The sequence below is a fragment of the Equus przewalskii genome, chromosome 1 (assembly GCF_037783145.1).
Source record: "Equus przewalskii isolate Varuska chromosome 1, EquPr2, whole genome shotgun sequence".
NCBI classification, from domain to species: domain Eukaryota; kingdom Metazoa; phylum Chordata; class Mammalia; order Perissodactyla; family Equidae; genus Equus; species Equus przewalskii.
This window is the reverse complement of record NC_091831.1, coordinates 139,586,778-139,605,624: the sequence shown is the minus strand read 5'-3', so window position 1 is coordinate 139,605,624 and position 18,847 is coordinate 139,586,778. Positions and strand designations below refer to the sequence as shown.

Sequence of the window (18,847 nt, the reverse complement as noted above, 5' to 3'; positions counted from 1 at the left end):
TGCACAGTCAAATCCCAATTGTATGGCGGATATATCCCTGAAAAACATAATACTTGAAAACATACTGGCCAGAGATGGGAAGTCTATGGAAAATCGGGAAGTGGAAGTATGATTTGATGACTTTCATGTGTTACAAGTCTTGAGCCAACAGTCTTACTAACATCCTTGGTAAATGAGAAAGGGAGTCTCAGGTGATGGGAGTTAACGATCTTAGAGACCAGAGAGAAATGGGGTTTGAGCCCGAAAGTCTAGAGGGACAAGGTAGGGCAGAGTCTCAGGCCTGGCCTGGGCTTTTGATGGAGAGAGGGAAGGAATGAAACTATCTGGATGTGGCACTCTGGTGGGGACAGACCTGGAGGCTTAGGGACCAGAGAAGGAGGTCAGGGTCAGGAGCTGGGACAGGGAGCAGAGGAGGCGCCCAAGGACCCTCCTGTCCACTCCTCATTTACTTCCTCCTCAGGAGCTGGTTGTTTAAGCATCACAGAGAAGTTTGCACAGCCTGGTGGGTTCTCCCTTACGTGGAGCCTATTTTTCATCACAGACCATGACTTTGCACAGTGGCAACTATGATTTAAAGGGGAAGAGCTTCAAAAGAAACCCTGTCCTTTGTCCTCTCCAGAGCAGTGTCTGGGTTGGGTTCCTCTCTGCAACCCCAGAGTGGGTGTCGGGGAATGTGTCATCCAAAAGGAATGGATGCCATCCACCTAGCAGGATTATAATGAATCCACTTGGAGTTGTTTGTTTTCCTCTCCTTTCCAACCCTTCGAGGGTTCTGGAGAATGGCTTTGCCAGAGTGGGAGGACTCTGGTGGACAAAGCCAAAGGCTGTTATGGTGGACAACTCCCGTCTGGTCTATTCAGAACACCCCTACCCCCACCATGACCCTCACTGCAATCATGTGGTATCATAGAGCACCAACACAGGGCGTCTCTCTTCCCTGCACCCACCCCAAGAGATCTAGTCCAGACTTTAAAGGCAAAGTCTTTGCTGAAGCCGGAGGAGACTTGCCCCTCAGCAGGCGTCTTCTCAAACATGGCCTCAGCCTTTGGTTTGGGTAAGATCTTGCCAATCACACTGGTAGTCAGAGACCTAATGGGGTTTACAAATTTTAATCTTCCTTTTCTCTAGTTTCTCAGCCAGGCTGGATACCCAGGGGATGTAAAATCCTGCTAAAATAAGAAAATAGGTGGCAGAGAGGGAAATTTTTAAATGCCTTTAGAATAGTCAAAATTAGCAAAGTCCAGAAATTAAATGGCTGAGGGAAGCCTAAGTCTGAAATATAACGAAAGTCATTATCCTCATCTGGCCTCTGAAGGCCCAGGATGGGGGAGTGTTAGTGGAAGCAGCGGCAAAGGCGAAGAGAGATTTAAGGAAAACATGTGGAACGTGGTTAACCTCCCTCTGGGGAAAGTGATTGAAAGGTGGCAGCAAGGGTGTATACATTTCTGTGCTACTCAAATACTGTGTCATGCACACATGCTTGTTTTCTATAAGCAAAAAATTAGACCGTAACAGTAAGACTCAGCAAGCGCTGTGCTGAGAGAGCCCTGCTTCAATACTGGCCAGCAAAGCTGGAAAGCAACTTGGCAACACGACTCAAGAGCCTTAAGACATGTATGGTCCTTTACTCTGGTTCTGCTTTTAGGAATTTATCATATGGAAATAATCATCACAGAATTCTTTTTAAAGAGGAAAAATTGAAAACATCCAACAACAGGGAAATTTGAAAAATCAGATTAGGTACCAAAATGTTAACACTGATAATCTCTGGGTGTGGTATAGAAGCACACCCCTGAGCTTAAAACCTGTAGGGCCAGATGCTGTAATGGACTGAATTTTGTCCCCCTCAAATTCGTATGTTGAAGACTATATGGTATTTGGAACTGGGGTATTTGGGAGGTAATTAGGTTTCTATGAGGTTGTGAGGGTGGGGTTCCCGTGATGGGGTTAGCGCCCTTAGAAGATGAAGTGACACCAGAACTCCCTCTCTCCACCATGTGAGGACACTGTGAGAAGGCAGCTGTCTGTGAGCCAGGAAGAGGGTACTCGTCGAGAACGGAATCTGCCGGCACCTTGATCTGGGACTTCCCAGCCTCCAGAACGGTGAGACAATGTCTGTAGTTTAAGCCAGAGTTCAGTTCCGTTCAGCTCCCATCAGTTCACATCAAGTTTGTCATCAAATTTTTGGTTTTCAGAGCTCTGGCATTTCCCGCTTCTGTGAGGTGGTGAGCGAGGGGCTCTGAGTCTGTGCTGCAGGCCCTGCCTTTTAGGTTTGGGGGAATGGGGTGAGGGGAGGCAGTGGGAAGCTTTCTTTTATTTCACACTTAGAGTTTTCTCTTCTGTAGACGGTTCTTCCAGCAGAGAAGCCCAGAGCGGAGGGTCTGGGCACACATCATAAACCCGCAACAAACCCCTTCCTTAGGACTTTATCAAGGCACATTTTGGGCACTTGCCCAATATAATTTGCTAGTCTTTTCATCAAATCACTATTTGAAAATACCTGGTCTTTTGTTTCTTCTCTTTTTTGCATACACATCGGCACTGGCCTCCTCTCTAATGTCCTTTATTCACCAGGTCATGTTGCCCTGGACCGCTGCCCTGCTGTGCATCCACATTGTGTCTAAATCCAGTTTAGTCTCATTCTCACGTTCATTTTAAGCGTATAAATCCCCGAGCTGCACCTTAACTCTCTCATTCTAACCTCTTTCTTGGTAGAATTATTTCCAGAATAGAGTTCACTTGCCTTCTCTCCAGGAAGGTAACTTTGTTGAGCTTGCTCTTTATGGTCATTAAGGCCCAGATTCCGTAAAGTTAGATGTTAGCTTGTAGAAAACTGAAAGGAGGTGACTGATTTTTGTCTGGTTGAAATGCAAGTGAATCTGTTTGGTAGTGAAGGCAACCCCAAGAGTAAGGGCTTTATTGCTGTGTAGAGCGTTGACCAATTTTATATCCAATGTGGCAATCTTATTCCTGGTTCCCTTTTTCACTGACTCTCTCCCTACATCATTTTCTCTTGTCATCCTTTGAACCAGGTTTTTCGATCTGCCTGTCCTCATTAATGAATTATGTAAATCTTTTGACACGTGCTCCTTATATACTTACATGAAAATTACATTTTTAGCATTTTGAAAGTTATACTTTGACACCCCTGAATGTGACTGAGATTGAACTTCTCACCACTCTGAAGAGTCGTCAGTGCTAGATTTTTCTGAGTTAGAAAAATGAAGTGAAATGGAATTCTTGCTCCTCAGTGTGGCGGTTTAAAGACCAGCTTTAAGAGTAGGAAATCACAGGGCTGGGGAGCAGCCCCCAAATGTCACTTTGGGACAATGTTCACAGCTTAAGAAAATCAAATAGAAGTTGGTCTAAGAGTGGAAATGATAGTGTTCCACTGTGCAGTGCATATTACATATTGATTCACTTATTCAATCATTTATTCACTCAGCACACATTTATTAAGATAAACGATTGCTAGATAGACTATTGCTAGACTGTTCTAGAATCTAGAAAGGGGCTGGGTATGCAGAAGTGATATAGGCAAAGCTCCTGTCCTAAGTGCTCATAGTGATGGGGGAGATAGATACACATGGAGTCAATGATGTAAGACTGATGATCTGTGCACAGAGTGTCATGGGAGCAACGTACAGTGGGTAAGAGCATGAGACATTATGGAATTGTCCAGAGTGGCTCCTACCACACCCTGAGAGATTGCTTAGACTGAGTCTTAAAGTGCGAGCAGGACTTAGCCAGATATGAAGACGAGAAAAGACCATTTGGGGCAGAAGAGCACAGAAAAAGGGAAAACCCAGCATGGCATGTATAGAGAGGTCCTTGTCCGCAGAGCACTGGGTGTGAGGCAGGGAATGGCATGTGCTCCATAAACAAGCTTTTATTTATGTGATGGTTAATTTTATGTGTCCACTTGACTATTTCATGGGATGCCCAGATATCAGGTTAAACATTATTTCTGGGTGTGTCTGTGAAGGTGTTTCCGGAACAGATTAATTAGCATTTGAATTGGTAAATTCCATTGATAAAGCAGATTGCCCTCCCCATGTGGGTGGGCATCATCCAACCAGTTGAAGGTCCAAACAGGACAAGAAACGTGGAGGAAGGTTCTCTCCCTCTGCCTGACTGTTTGAGCTAAGACGTAGGTCTCCTGCTCTTGGACTGGGACTTATACCATCGCTGCTCCTGGCTCTTAGGCCTTTGGATTCAGGCTGGAATTTCCTGGGTCTCCAGCTTGCAGATGGCAGAACATGGGACTTCTCAGCCTCATAACCGTGTAAACCAAGTCCTCATGATAAATCTCATCCTATTGGTTCTGTTTCTCTGGAAAACCCTAACGTACAATATATGTCCAAATTCTTAACTGATCCCTTCCTGTACTCATTTTTTTTTTCCACTTCTATCTTAAGAACCTTCCTTCCCTGCCGAAATGGCAATTAGAAAAGTTAGCTCCTTCTTTGAAGGGACAGGGTCCAACATAGAATGAGAAAAGAAGCAGCAGCACATTGCTGGGCCTCACTTTCAGAGAGCTTAGTGTAAGAAGAATTTTCAAGCATTGTGCGCTCATTTTCCAACCCCTCAGATTGGATACACTTCCACGGCTTTGGAGAGGGCAGCTGGAGTGGAAGCTCCAGGAAGAGACCTGAGGAGTTTTATCTTTTCCAGCTCCGTTTCTCTGTTCCAGGAGTCCTGAGGGAGCCAGTTTTAATGAGCAAGACTAGTTGTCTACTGTGTGAGGCTGGTGAGGAGAGCCCACAGAGGCAGTTGGCTCAGGGAGTCCTCTCTCTTCCCCAAAACCTGTCTCAGCTCCCAGCTAACTCACAGGGCCACCCCATTTTCCGTCACCCGGAATGTTGGTAAGCTCACCATATAATGGACTGGGGTAGGGGGGCGGCTGTGGATACCTAGGGATGAGGTGGTGTGGAAGTGAGAACTCCTGCAGCTGAGCAAGTTTGGAGGAGAAAGAGTGGCAGAGATCCCTCCTCAAGTGGAACAGAGTAGACCTGTGTTCGGGGTAAGTGGCAAGAGGAGGAGGGAAGCTGCGCCTCTGAGGATGGGGGTTTGGCAGGTGGAGAGTACGGATCAGCCAGCTGTCACATGTGGCCATGCCAAGTTGACCCCTAAGGTTTTGTATCAGTTAGGAATTGAGTATGTCTATGTATTAGTTATCTATTGCTGCTTAACAAATTTAGGGTCTTAAAACAACAACAAACACTTATTGTCTCACAGTTTATGTGGGTCAAAAGTTCAGGGGCAGCTTACTTGGGAGTTCTGGCTTGAGGTCTCAATCATTGAGATTGCAGTCAAGATGTCGACTGGGGCTTCGATCATCTGAAGGCTTCATGAACTAGAGAATCTGCTTCTAAGAGTTCATTCACATGGCCGGCAAGTTGACGCTGGCTTTGGGGGAGGGGCCTCAGCTTCTTGCCACGTGGACTTTTCCAGAGGATTGTTTGAATGCCCTCATGACATGGCAGTTGATGTCCCCCAGAGTGAGTGATCCAAGAGAAAGTAAGGCAGAACCCCCTATGTCTTTTATAACCTAACCTCAGAAGTCACATCCCATCATTTCCTCAATATCCTGCTGGTTACACAGGTCAGCCCTATCCAGTGTGGGAAAGGACTACACAAGAGCATGAATACCAGGAGATGAGGAACAATGGGAGCCAACTTGGAAGCCGGCCACCACACTGTCCTAGTAACAGAGGCCTGAAATAACAAGTGATTGGGATTTACTTTTCTCCCACATGAAATAAATCTGGAGGTGGACATCATCATCCCAAACACCTTTTAGCTCTCTGCACTCTCATCCTCAGGGCTGCCTCATGGTCCCAAGATAGTCTCTGCAGCTCCTGTCATCATGTCTGAGTTCCAGTTAGCAAGAAGGAAGGAAGAAATGTTAAAGAGCTTCCCAGTTGAGTCAATTGCTCCTTAAGGAACTTACCCAACTGTCTCATTGAATAACTTATGCCTACATACCATTGGCTGGAATTTAGTTATGTGGCCATTCTTGTTTTCAGAGTAGGCTGGGAAACATAGTTTTTCATCTGGGCATATTGCCACCCCCACAAACTCAGTCTAATACTGAGGAAGAGAGGGAGACGGGATGCAAGGAAGGCTCCCATTCTGCTGCATTACTTGTCTTACTCCTTGTCTAGGGTTTATGACATCATGGGTCCCCTCCTACTGCCCTCCCTCCCTACCGTTAGGGTTCCTGCTACAGACTTGGAGCCCTGTATGCTTATTCAGCTCCCTAAGTTCATTCAGCTGACTATGGTTTGGTTATGGCCTGGGAAAGAGGTTGCCTTCTAGAATCTTCTATGGCTTGGGCAGCTAAACTGTAGAACCTGGGGGCCAGAAGTTACCTCACTTAATCCTCATGACATCCCCTTGAGGTGGATACTGTTATCCTCATTCGCTGAGTAGGGAAAGAGACCCACAGCTGGGTAAGCATGAGCTGGGCTTGAACTTGGTCCTTGCCTGCTCCAGAACAAGAGCTCTTTCCACAACAGCATGTCCATGGCCTGGGAAGGTCATTTCTGGCGGGGTACATGGCAATAACAAGGAGGCAATAACCAGGAGTTTGTAAAGGGCAGCGTTCACTTGGCTTGGATGGAGTAAAGGTATTAAGTAGGCTTTTACAATAGTCTATTTCCCAGAATATAATACATTTATACTGGGCTGTTGCTAAAGATTTTTCTCTTGTGCTTTCTTTAAGGGAAATGTGCTGGTCAGATCTAACTGTGCCACAGACTCAGAGAACGAGGCCAGCGAGACTCTCGAAATGGATTGAAAACTGACCATGACAATACCGTGGTGATTGGTGCCGTTAACGGATGCGGGAGGCAGCCTTGCTCTTGTTGGGCAGCGGCTGCTGTGCGGAGCCAGCACTGGCTGTCATCTATCGAGATGTGGAATTTACTCTGCATGTTGTGTGCATGAGAGAGGGAGGAAAAGGTGTTGGGGTGGGAGAGAAATGAAGTTGTATTTCTGGAATAAATGAATGCAGAATTAATGTTTTTTATTTATCTAAGATGCGTGGATTCTATGTGAATTGGAAAAGGTTCCTGGTCTCAAGGCGTACATGCTGGCATATTTCCCACCTCCTGGAGTTCTCTCTGGTAGCCCAGGCCCCTCTCTGGCTGCCTCTCATCTCCCGGGGGGTCTTCATCCGAACATCCTTGGAGAGGGAGCTTTTCAATACACAGATCCCCCCACTCCCCTAACCTGATTCTCTTTGCAGGTCACTGCCGCTCACTGTGTTATGAAAAAGTTCCTCAGGTAGGATCCTGACACCAGTTCCGAAGCGTGGGTTTTTTCCCCCACACCAAGCAATTCTCTGTTACCAGCTGGATGTCCTAAAATTCAACTCAATCCTGACACTGTCTACCTGGAGACAGCATCAGATCCCACAGGTTAAGGGCTCAATCCTACAAGACACCCCTCTCCCCCTTCAGATGCCATGTCCAGGTTGTCACCTGTGCTTCTGACCTACCAGCTACAGATCGGAGGTTCCCACGACCTCTTCCTTGGGTTCTATTAATTTGCTAGAGTGGCTCATAGAAACATTTTACTTACTAGATCACCGTTTAATTATAAAAGGATGTAATTCAGGAACAGCCTGATGGAAGATGTACATAAGGCAAGGTATGAGAAAAGGGAGCGGAGCTTCCATGCTGTTTGAGAGACCCCCTCTCCCCAAATCCCCACGTGGTCACCGACCAGGAAGCTCTCCGAAACCTGTCCTTTTGGGTTTTTTGGAGGCTTCGTTACATAGGCATGACTGATCTGCCATTAGTGATTGAATCAATCTTCAGTCCCTCTCTCCTCCCGAGAGGACGAGGCGGGACTGAAACTTCCCACCCTCTAATCACGTGGTTGGTTCTCCTGACAACCAGCCCCCATCCTTAGCACCTTTCCAAAAGTCACTTCATTAACATAAACTCAGGGGTAGTTGAAAGGGGTTTGTTGTAAATATCAAGACACTTTTATGGCTCTTGTCATTAAGGAAATGCCGAGGGTTTTAGGAGCTCTGTGCCAGAAACAGGATGACCAAATACACCTTTCTTCTTATAAATCACAGTATCACGCCAGGCTATTCCGCTGTGCACCTCTTCACACATCACCCACAGCCCCACCAAAATCTCTTGTCGATTTTACCTCTTTTCCTCAAAGAATCCACCCTGTTTCTGGACTTTTCTCACTGTTGGCATTTCTGTCATACATGACCATCCTGTACGTCTAAAAAGGGCGGACAGGAAAATGCTATTATTGAATAAGACTCAGATTAATGCTTTCAAAACACGAGGAGGAAGGTTTGGGAGGTTGCCCGGGGGCACTGCACCCTCCATCACGCCTGAGCTCGGGGAGGCCTGGCCTGGCCAGGACGCTCCTAGGAAACAGACGGCTTTGTCTGTGGTGTTCAATCTCTTTTCTCCTCAGACAGCCTCAGCCTCTGTAAAATCTCTTTCTCATGACTTTGTTAAAGAAACCTGCTTGCACAGACGGGCACAGAGTTCTGTCTGTGGGCGCCTGCCTTTTCCTCCGGCTCCTGCATCCTTGTCAGGCCCAATAAGCCCCTGGGAAGCCTTCTTGACGGCAGCTGGACCTTCTGGTAACTTTCCACATGCTCTCCGGCTGTTCCAACTGTCCACCTGCTGCCCAACATGCCATTCTTTCCTTAATGTGATTGGTTTCTTAATGTGAAGTTCCAGTTGGATTCTCTAATAGTCATTGTTGCTCTAAGACCTGCAGTTACAATCATGTTAACAGCCCCTAAAAATGACAATTGTGGAAACAGATGTTATTAGCCCATATTTGCTCGCAGTGTTAGAAACAGCCTTATTCCCTCAGTACTAATAGGAGCTGCCATTTACAGAGAGCTTATGATGCATTAGGCACTAGCGTTTTATATTCTTTTAATCCTCCAGTTAACTATCTGAGATAGGAACTGCTATTTACAGATGGAGAAATCGAGGGTCCGAGAGGTTAAATAAATTACTGAGTGTCACACAGGTGATAAGTGGCAGGGCGGGGACTGCTGACTATGGGGCCAATATTCCTCTCCCATTGCCAGGACCACCACGCTACACCATGTCCCGTTGCTGCTGTCTGTGACCAGAGTCCCTCTTCTGGGCAGATGGGGGAATGCCCAGACACATTACATCGGGCGTGGCTCTGCATGGGGGCCAGGAGTCCAGTTAAGATCAGCCCAGGGAAAATAAACGTTACGACTCTTCCTCACAAGACCCAGGACACCAGTCCTGACTTGAGCACATTTTCACACCACCATCCTTTCTCTCCCTCTGTTGGCCATTGGGAGAATGAAAGGCAAAGAAGCAGCAATGACCAGGGCCTTTCTTGTGAATGAAAGTTGGCCTTTCAGCCACCCTTGGGGTATTGCTGACATTCTTCGACCCCTAGTGTAGGCAAAATCATGTTGTGTTAGGGGGTGAGGGGGGCGGGGGAAGGCTGTTTGGTTCTCTTGATTTCTTGAAGGGGCAAGAGGTGATGTTTGTCTCAGCCTCAGGAGCAGCTTCCATCTTTCTTGCTTCTGATTTTGCAGCCAGCCTGTGGCTAAGGGTGTTTCTGAGACTCTTGAGAACAACATCTGTCCAAATAAGATATGCGGCAACCGGAAGGCGTTATTCCTAGACAAAAGCTGCCTGTGCTTTATAATTCAGTATACGTGTTAATCCTAGTAACCGTTCTTCTGTCCTTCCTAGAGGGAAGAAGAAGGAAGGTTTGTCAAACTTTCTCAGGAAGTGAATTGCAGCACAGAATTCTGCTGACCTGTGTTCAGTTCTCCCTTGAAAATTCTAGGCTGTCAAGAGCGGATAGCTCTTCCAACACAGCTGCTTTATCCACAGCAGCAGGACAATAACTCCCGCTGCCCTGCCTATATTGCTTCGGGAATTTTCTGTGTGTGCATGTTTTTTTATTCTATTTTTCCATCTGGTGACTTTTGTTTTCTTCTAAATGGCGCTGTTTAAACGCTTTCCACAAATGCAATCTTGAAAATAAACACATTGAATGGATAAGGACAAAGGAGGACCCATTCTTGATGCTAATCACTGCTGAGAGGTCCCTTCAGCTGCAGCGGGGTGGTGCCAAGAGGGTGAGCGGATTATCAGTGTGACTGACACCCAAGGGTGCGGCAGGGATTGGACCCCAACCAGAACTGTATTAATGTCCCCCTGATGTCTGTATATATAGGAGGCCTCACCAAGTGGGCTCTCATGATCAACCAGCGGGCCTCAGAAACTTAGGAGTCTCATGTCCCATTTGGCAATTCTCAAAAGCCTTGGTTCATGCCTCCAGAGCTTCTCAATAGAAAGAAGAATGTGGCTCAACTGTCACTTCATCCCTCAGGGACTTCCCTGTCCACGTCCTCTCCCATATTCTCCCACCACTCCCCTCTGGTTACTGCCTTAGTTTGGGCTCCCTCAGAAGCAGAAGCTGAGACAAAGATTTGAGCACAGGTAATTGATCTGGGAGGGGCTGAGAGCACCAGCAGGAAAGTGACACAGGGTGGGAAAGCCGTCAACAAGGGGTGCATGATGGCACCAGCTATCACAGCACCAAACAGAGCTCAGTCCTATGGGGAGCCCTGGAAAACGGTGTCAGATACACTCCTCAGAATGCTTCCCCAGAGTGGGAGAGAGCTGGGGAATTTATACACCAGCAGGAGCTTGGGTGGAGGGCAGCTCCCTCGGGGTGTTAATTCCTGGCACTTCTGGCACTTCCTTGCAGGTGAGCCAGGAGCTCTCCACATTCTGGAAAAGAGCCTCAGGCACAGGCATACAGACACTGGCAGTTTGAGGTTGGCTGGAGTGCCTCAGACTGGAAGGTCTGAGGGATGCATCTGGGGCAATGACCAGTGTCCGTGCTCATCGCACACACACACGGCTTAAGGCAAGCAATCCCTGTGGAGTCAGTGAGAAAGCCACTTCGGAAGGATTTTCTCCCCTTTAGGGTCTTTTGTTTTTTGTTTGCCACCATCAAGCTAGCCCACATCAGAACTGCTCTCCTTTCCCCAGCCTGCCCCTGGGGTAAGTTCTTGATGATTGCGAAGAATCGATTCTTGCCTTAGGGATGAAGGTGCCAAGCGTTATGGCTTGGAGGCTCACGGCATCAGTGGCCGCAGGGCCCTGGGCCCCCGCTGCTCTGGGAGCCTGCAGCTGTTGGGTGGCAGCAGGACTTCGGTTGTCCTTGGCGGTGACTCCAGCCCTTTCCCCCTTCCCAGGGGTATGCAGCCCACCAGAGAAGTGGCCCCTGAGGAGACCCGTATCAGTTACGGCGCCCTTAGCTGCAAGAACAGAAAGTCCCAGTTCAAACTGGTTTAAACAACACAGAAAATGTTTGTTTCACTGATCAGGAAGTTTGAGGGAGAACACTCCAGATTAATTCAGTGGTTCTGGTTCCTTTCTTCCTTCTGCTTTGCTGTCTTCAGTGTGCTGAGCTTGTTTTCCGGTATCTCCCTTCCTGATAAGGTGGCTGCTGGTGGTCTAGGTTTCGTACACGTATGGACATGCCATTGTCACCCGCCAGTGTGATGTGGATGCCCAAAGCACGCCACACAGACACACTGCAGGGAGAGGCCGCGTGTAGGTGTTCTGGCCAACAGCCAGCTGAGGTCCCAGCCGACAACCAGCACCGACACTCTGAATGTGAGTGGGGACTCCTCCAGAGGATTCCAGCTGGTTGCCCCAGATGAGTTTTCCCAGCTGAGGCCCGGGACTTGATGAGACAAAGACAAGCCATCCCCACGTTGCTCTGTTTGAGATACTGACCCACAGATTCCGAAAGTGTCCTGTGGTTTCACGTCACTAAGTTTTGAAGTGGTTTTTAATGCAGCAACATCACTCTTGCTGGCACCTGCCTCAGTCCTGAGAGAAATCTGAGGGGCTGGCGATGCTCATGTCCTGCTGCTCTCCACGTCTCAGAGCACAGCCCAGAATCCACAGGGGACAGAGGAAAAGCTTGCATGGTGCCCCGACACTTGGCAAAGGCTAGGAAGGTTTCTTTCCATGGGGGGATGGGTTCTGTCATCCTGTAGACGCCAAGAGATGGCTTTCCAAGAAAGGTTTTTGGGATCAGGACCATATTGGAATAGTCCTTACAGGAGAGTTTCCAAGATGACTGAAGACTCTCAAATCCCATTGGCTCTTCCCTCAAAATGTGTCCAGAATCTGAACACATCTCACCACGTCCAGTTACCGCTCCGTTCCGACCTACCATCATCTCTCGTCTGAATTACTGCAACTGGCTCCTTAAGAGGTCTCCCTGCTTCTCCGCTGCCCCACTGCATTTCACCTTCTGTGAGGTGGCCTGAGTGGTTCTTTTAAAATATAAGTCAGGTCTTGTTATTGGTCTGTTCAGAACCTTCCCCATCTCGCTCAGCATATAAGGCCCTACCTGATCTGCGCCTCCTGCCACTCATCAGCTTTATCTCTGATATGCTTGTCCCTGCCTATCTGGTCCAGCCACTATGGTCTCCTGTTGTTCCTCAGACATGCCAAGTACCCTCTCACCACAGGGCCTTTGCACTGCTTTTCCCTCCATCCAGAATGTTCTTCCGCCAGATAGCTGCATAAGTTATTACCTAACCTCAGGGTTTACACAAGTGCCCCCTGAGTGAGGCCTTCCCTGACCACATTAAGTAAATTTGCACCTGCCACCCCACCTCTGGCTCTCCAAATCCTTTTCCTCTTCTTTGATTTTTTCAACAGAACTTCTCCTTATCTAACATATGACATATGTTACCTATGTTTAGTATCTAACTGCCCCCACTGGAAGTTCAGCTCCATGAAAGCAAGGATTTCTTGCCTGTTTTATTCAGCCTAGAACACATGCCTGACACATAACAGGCCCTCAATAAATATTTGTTGAATGAATAAAATATCTGACCTCTCCTTAGCATCCATTCTACTTCTGGCTACATTTTTCAACTTCTGGCTGGACAGCGCCACCTGGAGGTCCTTCCAGCACCTCAGCTCCACCATCCTCACATCCTCAGATGTGGGATTAGGTCCTCCCAGGGTGCTCCAGATACAGTGGGGTTGATTGACTTGGCCCAGCTTTGAATCCCAGCTCCACTTCACTTCCTACCAGGAGGCGAGCTACCACTCCCCCCTCAGGAGCTCGTCGTGAGGAGTGAAAATGACCGGGCATGCTGAGCCCTAGGAACGACACCTCGCAGAGAGCAAGTGCTCCATAAAAGCCAGCCATTATTATTCCCATCCTTCACGACTTGTTCTCTTAAAAGAAATCCTTTTATTTGTGTTTGTTCATGTGGTTAAGAATGGTAAAGTGTTTACTTCTCGCTTTGATAAAGTAACAAGAACTTGACTTGTTTTTAGATTGGAGTATATTTCACCTGGTGTGGCTTACAATGCCTCTTTCACACGAGGGGAAAATAATAGTAATAAATAGTGCTCCATTGATAAAAAAAACCCAAGAGCTTCAAGCATTGCCTCACTGTGTCCTCCACCGGGAGCCGCAGAGTCTCCCCGTGACAGTAACATCGAAAATAGCTGCCGTTAGTCACATGCTAAGGGCAGACTTGTGCTAAGAGCTCCATGTCTATCACCTTACTTAATTTTCCCACCTCTCCCTGCACCAGAGAGGTAGTACTGGGGGTATTATCCACATTTGAAAGAGGAAGAAATGGATCTTAGGGAATTTAAATAACTTGTCTGGGTCACAGAGCCAGGAAACAGGCAGAGAAAGTACATAAACCCCAATTCTTTAGGATCCAGTATTTACGCATCCCGGTTAGACTGATTTTTTTTCTTTTTTTCAGGTCCCTGAGCCACTAAGCAGCCTGAGATGGTGCCTGGCTTTGCCAGAATCCCTCTCTGCTCACCCTTAATGGCCTTCAGGCTGGCCAGAGTTCCTTCCCAGATCCAGCCAGCCTTCCGCCGTCCTCGCCAACCCTGGCCAGGAAGCAGAGCACGAGGCCAAACCTGGGGCCCTGGCCTCATGCCTGCCCTGTGAGGGCCACCTGACCTCCTGCCGGCAGATATCAGTTGCGCAAAGAGCGGACCTTTCTCAGGAAACCCCCGGTCACAAAGTTGAACCTGCCTCTACCTCTGTGTCAGCGGATAAAAAAGAAAAAAGTAAAGTCATGATTCTCACGCAAACATAAAATGAACACATGTCAAAGGTTTTATTTAACTCGATAATTGAATGAGGGAACTGGTAAGATGTTGTAACTGGTTCAAAGGAGAAATCAAAAGAACCACAATTTTATTTGGGTAAAGGGATGTTGGAGTAACTTTATATACGGACTTGAAACTTGCTTTGTTATTTTGGGGGGGGCGGGTTGCAGAATTTATTTGCATGTCTTTAGATAAGAAATCTTTGCATTGCTACGCCTTATTTACAATTTTCAGAGTTGTAAAATAACTTGGAGGCAATGAAAGGCACAGAGCCCACACAGAATCAGATAATTTGAGAAGGGTGCAGCATCCTATTGAAAGGCTACACAGCGATCTCCTTTGCTTATTCCAAAGTCTTAGTTTTTCCTTGCATTGGGATGATTTTCCTTGGGTCATCGTCTCTATTTCCTGGTTTCTGGGAGAGAGTTTTCCCTCTCCTAAGGGAATGTCTTAGATTGGGAAGCCTTAGATTGCGGGCTTTAGAATCATGAGGATCTTGGGTTCAAATCTGCATTCTGCATTTCCTAGGCATGTGGCCTCATTGAAATCACTTCTCCCCTGACTACCTCTTCCAATGGGTGTGAGGACTAAAGTGCCTGGTACACAGCAACAACAGAACCAAACCCTTACTTGCTACTTTGTGCCATGCACGGTTCCAAATTTAATATATTCAATCCTATTTTACAGATGTGGAAACTGAGGCACCGAGTGTTTGAGGCACCAACCCAGGGTCACACTACTGTGTAGCTGGAATTCCAACCTGGGCAGTCTGGCTCTGCTGCCACACTCAACCACTCACAGAATGACTGGTGCCAGGGTGCTACTTAGTTTCTTTAGGCCAAGCAAGTCTTAATTTAGGAGCGAGTTGGCTGACTACCCTAAAGAGCCAGCTGTCAGGTCGGTGGTCACTCCTCACTCCCTGGTCACTTTCTACTCCTGTTCGGCACCAGCGTGGGGGGCCCTATGTCCTACTGCTCTCCCTGGAACTGACTGTGTCAAGACCTCAGGATCTGCTTGTGTTGTTGTCATTTGTTTTTGTTTTCTACTGAAATCTAATGTACTTCTAGAAAAATGCACAGCTCAGTGAATTTTCATAAAGTGAATGTATGTGCATGTAAGCAGCACATCAAGAAACAGAACATGACTAGCATCCCAGAAACCAATTTGTGCCCTCTTCCAGCCGCTACCCCCAAGGGTAACCAGCATGCTGACTCCGACACCATCATTGCACCTGTCTTTGTCTCTGCGTAAAGGCATCCGTGTGGTCTGCGTTCTTTTCTGTCTGGCTTCTTTCACTCAACGTTCTGTTTATGAGAATCAACCATATTGCCGCCTGTGGTTATAGTTTGCTCATTCTCAATACTGTATGAAAATACAATTTATCCATTCTATAATTGATACACTTTTTGGCAGTTTCCAATTTAGGGTTCCAGCACATACCTTTTGGTCCACAGAGCTACACATTTTTTGGGTTCTACTTAGTCTTTAAAAGAAACATCGTGAGTTGTTTGGCCAAGATATTTTCTTAACAGATGGGTCAGCCTGCTTCTTCTTTGCCACAGTCAGCAATTTTCCATTTGTTCCTTTTCTTCCTTCAGGTCAAGTGTGCCAGCCCATCTGCCAGACTCTTCCATGTTTGCTGAGCCAGGACAATGGCGGTCCTGTTGTATTTTTAACATACGTGGTGACTGGCTCCTTATATCCATCCTGGCTCATGGGAGGTGGGGTGGAGGGGTTGGAGGGTGGGCAGGTATGGGGAACATCAGTGATCTGAGGCTGGCTTACAATCAAGGCGGGTTTACAATCCCAGTGGAACCTGGAGACTCCGCTGTGCCCTGAGTCCCAGCTGACCTGGGGAACTTCTCCCTTCAGACACTCGGTTATGCGTCCCCACTCCAAGGGCAGTGATTTATGCTCCCTGCTCTTCTTTATCTCTTGGTGGACAACCTATTGCTAGTGTCTTCCCTCCCCCTTGCCCCTGAAATGGATACAAAGCAACTTCTCTCCTAACCCAGGACTCTTAGCGCCCACACTGGGAGGCGGTCCTGGGCAGTGTCTTTATTTTCACCTGCTTTTCTCTTTCTCCCCGCAGAGCCCCTGTCCTGTCTTTCCCAGAGGTGTTTTGACTGTTGCTGTGTCTGCTTTGTCTCCCTTCCCCTCAGGCCCCAGCAGTCACTTCCTTACCTGTAAATATGTTTGTTTCGGGCTGACGCCCTCCTTTTCCCCAAGAGCTCCAGTGTTTTCCAGCAGTCGGGTGGGCAGGCAGCGAGCCCACAGCCCTGGAGGGAGCAGGTCAGGTCGAAGGTTAGACAGTGGCTCAGTAAAATAGGCACATAAACAGAATAGCAGAACCAATCAACAAGAAGAATGCAAATCTGCTGGCCGTAAGGGACAGAACAGCAGCCAAGATTGGCTTCAGATTTGGTGCCGAGCTTCTTCATAACAAGGACAATCAAAGAAACCAAAGAGATTATAGAGTGATTGTTATAAAGATAGTAGATAAAAGATAAAAATAGATAAACCATATAAGATGATAATTACGATATTTTCGAAGAAGGGGCTTATTCACTATTCTGTCTCCCGAACACCTGGCTTAGGACCTCATGCATAGTGGGTGCTCATTAAATATTTATTTAGGGAATAAGTTAATAAAGTAAAAATCCCTATTAACCACCGGCTAATTCACATTGAGGACTTACTATGTGGCGAGCAAATTCTCATCTGTGCCACTCCACAACCCCGAGAGGTGGTGACTTCCCCAAGGTCACAGCTCTCCTACCGCCAGGTCATCATTTAAACTGCAGTCCTGACTGGAGCCAGCCAGCTCAAGCACTAAAGTACCTGAAATGATGGAGCAAATGAGCATTTATGAGTATTTGCATTTTACTAGACAGTAAAACCAGTCACACTGGCTTTTTACTGTTGGTTCCTGGCTGGCAGCCCAATTCGGTGAGAAGCAGTGCTGGAAACCGAGGCAGGCTGCCTCCTCTCTGCTGGGAGCTGCCGACCGCAAAGCTCACAAACCTGTTCTGTGTCTGCCCCCTGCTGGCAGACACGAGGATAGCAGGGCTTTCTCCAGGCTCCTTGCAAGAGCATCTTCAATGGTGTAAGGCCCAGGCACCCTACTTGGCCCTTCTGCTGTTTCTTTTTAGGGGGTGAGGGAGCAGGCAGGGAGATATTATTCAAACCTCAGTTTGGACCTGTGCCCTGATGAGTAGGAATGTCTTAGGATAGACTGTTTAAAATTGGTTGCTGTCCTAGATAATCTAGTCTGGGTGGTCTCTTGACAGAGAGTGGAGGCTGGAAGGTCACTTCCAATGATTTCAAGGTCATTTTTAAAAGCATTGGAACAAGAGTCAGGACATTTGGCTTCTAGTCCCAGCAAGGCCACCTACCAGAGTGGCAGGTATCCCCACTGGGCCTATTTCCTCATTTGCAAAACGAGGTGTTAGACCATATGACTCCAATGACCCATCGGTCCTAAGCCCCACCTGTAAGTCCTTTAAAGATTTTCCCCCATCAGGCCTTCCTTTCGGATCTCACCTTCTCACCCCAGACTTGCTCCTCAGCCCCTTTTCCCTGTCTCTGGCCTGCTGATCTGTATCCCCCTGTGGCCGGACAGCTCACTCTGCACCAGGTGCCGCCCATTCCTCCTGACCCTGAACCAGGTCTGGGCACCTTTGTATGAGGGCTCCAGGCTCATGTTAAGCAAGAATGGAAATCTTATGCCGTCTTGGCATTCAGGCTGGCTTGTCTCCCACCCACTGGCAAGACCAAACTCAAGATACAGAAAGAGAGAAGAAGCAGAGACCAACAGCTTATATGGGGTTTTGTTGGACACTAGACATGGAGTCTGATGTAATAAGGAACCTTTGCACCATGTGATAATTTACAAAGCATTCTGAGAGTCGGAGAACAGCTCTGCAAGGAAGGTATTTCTATCACCCACGTTTGTATGAGGGAATTGAGGCCCAGAGAGCTACAAGGTCCACAGTCACATATCCAACAGGTGGCTGGGCTGGGACCCAGGGCCAGGTCGTCCACACCAGGCCCAGGGCTTGCCCCATCAGAAATGTGCAAGGCTTGAAGTGTTCCAGACACTGGCAAGTAATCCTAGAGGAAGGCAGTCCCAGTGAAGACAGGCCCGCTCACTTCTTCTTGATGAGATCATCTCCTCTCCTCCTGGGACAATTCCACACCTGGATTTGTTACGTACACCTAGATCACCCTTACTTCGGCCTCCTGGTGCAGATCCTAGACTACACTGGGCCTGGCTTGTCCTGCACTGACTGGCCTATACTGGCGTGTGACATACTTAGAGTCAGTCTTTGGATGAAGCTCATCTTCCCTGAACCTCAGTTTCCTCATCTCTAAGATGGGGATGGTTATAACCACCACACAGGTATAGTGAAGAATAAAAACAAGATGTGTGGGAAAAGATTTTCTCTCTTTCTTTCTTTCTTTCTTTTTTTTTTTTTTTGCTGAGGAAGATTCACCCTGAGCTAACATCTGTTGCCAATCTTCCTCTTTTTTTGCTTGAGGAAAATTAACCCTGAGCTAACATTTATGCCAATCTTCGTCTATTTTTTTTGTTTGTTTGTTTGTGGGATGCTGCCACAGCATGGCTGACGAGTCGTGTAGGTCCACAACTGGGATGTGAATCTGTGAACCCCAGC

At 47.6% G+C, this 18,847-nt stretch overlaps 1 long non-coding RNA gene across 1 annotated transcript; it reads right to left on the bottom strand.

Annotated features, from left to right (window-relative positions):
* Nucleotides 1-7,577: 7,577 nt before the first annotated feature.
* On the bottom strand, nucleotides 7,578-16,485 carry LOC139083987 (uncharacterized). Its single transcript, XR_011541216.1, has 2 exons — nucleotides 16,356-16,485; nucleotides 7,578-9,730 (listed from the first exon to the last, which is right to left on the bottom strand). It is a non-coding gene; the product is annotated as an uncharacterized lncRNA (long non-coding RNA).
* Nucleotides 16,486-18,847: the final 2,362 nt, after the last annotated feature.